The sequence below is a fragment of the Cephus cinctus genome, unplaced genomic scaffold (assembly GCF_000341935.2).
Source record: "Cephus cinctus unplaced genomic scaffold, Ccin1 Ccin1_scaffold0235, whole genome shotgun sequence".
Classification (NCBI taxonomy): domain Eukaryota; kingdom Metazoa; phylum Arthropoda; class Insecta; order Hymenoptera; family Cephidae; genus Cephus; species Cephus cinctus.
Window position 1 is genome coordinate 10,980 of NW_014332951.1, and position 2,465 is coordinate 13,444.

Sequence of the window (2,465 nt, forward strand, 5' to 3'; positions counted from 1 at the left end):
CTCTCTCTCTTTCTTTCTCTGCGCGGCGTATACCCTAACCTAACCTCCCCCTATGAGTTTTGATATGACGGTGCCCAGTATGGGTGCCAGCAGAAGAGGTAGAAAACCACCGCTCTGAACGATAAGGCGTTTTCTAGTTTTGACTGCTGAACCCGGTCTGGATAAACGTCTCAGCAGCGGTGCGTGTTTTCGTAAGCGCCGTTTCTGAGTAGGCTTAAGAGGTACGTTACCGCGAAGAATATTCAGAGCGCATTCGCATATACAGTTAACGAGCCGTGAGTCGGCCGCTTATAACAAAGCGCTGCGTTGTTTGCTATCCAGGTGGCAAATAGCCTTTAACACTGCGGCGTGCTTCCGCCCTATAGAGCAGCGTGCGCTGGATACCATTACAACCGAATGACTGGTACGTCTCGATCGGTGTACCCACCCTTTATACCCTTTCACAGTACGTAAACGTAGTGGAACGGGTCCGAAGGAAACACGCAGGTGCGAAAGCGGCAGTTATCGGGTGTCGATTGCTTCAAATCGAGTAGTAAATAGCCGTGCGGTTCGGCGGTTGCATCGCGGTAGACTTCCTGTACGAAGCGCGGATTTTCAGGAAACACCTGTCTCGCCAGATGCTGTATCTGCGCTCTGTCGCGCGGATTTTTAAATACAACGATGTAGTTGGCGTTCAACGAGATATCACGCTACCCGGGTCCCTGATTAAAGAGATTCTGCGTAATGAAGATAACGCTGATGTTCTTATGATGGCTGCCTTTGGTAAAAAGGTCGACCACCGTGTTATTGGACGATTCCCTCATGAGATCGTCGATGATGACGAGTTTCGGGCGTGGATCGTTGCCGTAATCGGTGTTTTGCGGCAATCCCTCGTGAAACTCTATAGCGACGATTCCCTCATGAGATCGTCGATGATGACGAGTTTCGGGCGTGGATCGTTGCCGTAATCGGTGTTTTGCGGCAGTCCCTCGTGAAACTCTATAGCGCTCCCGTACTCCCTGTACCCCTCCTGCCACTCTGCATAGTAAAAGAGAACGCGCGCGAAGCGCACGTCACTCACATCCTCGATGAAGCGTAGGAAGTTCTTTACGAAAAACGTCTTCCCACACCCCGTTGGCCCACAGACCATCGACGTCCACGGATGCTTCCACCGCGTGTCCATTATGCCAAATGATGTTATTTGGCTGTGCTCTTTACGAATATACTGTTAAAGAGTCTGCTGAATTTTACACACTTCCCCCTTCCATCGCGGGGCCTGGCCGCGGCGGGCGCGCGACACGCGCGAGGCTCGTAACGTCGCGCGCGCGCTTGCTAGCTCTTATCGGTGACGTTGCTAGCCCCTGGTGCGGGTGAGCTTATCGTGCACCTGTGAGCTAATAGCCGGCATGTATGTGTGGGGGCCTGGCCACGGCGGGCGCGCGACACGCGTGAGGCTCGTAACGTTGCGCGCGCTTGCTAGCTCTTATCGGTGACATTGCTAGCCCCTGGTGCGGGTGAGCTCATCGTGCACCTGTGAGCTAATAGTCGACATGTATATGTGTCCGCCGCATAGCTAGCCATAGTGCACGACTAGCATATCCGAAACGTCGCTGAAAAAATAAATAACATGGCTGAGCTGGTGGAGCCTTAGAACAGATCGATAAAGAGATTTTTTTATTATTATTATTATTATTATTATTATTATTGTACAGGGGGGTCATATATACATTTATACAAATTCTGTTTGTACTATTAATTACATAAAACCGTATGGCAGATATCCGAAACGACCGTCGCGTCGCCGTTTTGGAAGCTCTGTCGGTTTACACGTTTTTGATTCTACACGTGTCACTACGTCGTGAAACGGAGTACGCCGTATCGCGTCATAGCGTAAAACGACAGGCTCGCCGGTCTCTCCCGTTACATAAGACCGTATCCAGCTGTAATTAATGACTAGACTCGTCGCGTGGTTGATCGTGATACCTTTGACCTTACAGACCTCAGCGTAAGAACCGTCTGGCTTGCGCACTCGGTACGCGTAAAATTTCGGGCCTCCCGAAATAAAAGACGTGATATAGCTACCACCACCGTACGACTCCAGCTCGTCCGTTAAATCGCCCAAAAGACTACTGAGCGGCGGCTCGTAGGTGTTATCGGCATTACGGCCGCCCGATACGTATATACACAAGTCGGTGTCGTAATGTAGAACGCGTCTATCTAATGCCTCGAGGTAGTCGTACAATTTCAGACGCGCCTGAGCCATGGTATACGCAGCTATAACAACGTTTGTGTATGCTGTGGGTATCAACGAGTCGTTCGTATTACTCGTACTGACGTAGAGCATCTCGTCATCTACGGGCAGAATACCTGTAATATGTCGTCGGGTCGTACTGGGTAATCTCATACTGCTATATTTCGTGTATCAACGTTATTTCATACCCCTTACGTACGGCGCGCTTGACCTCGTCCACGACCCAGGTCCCTTC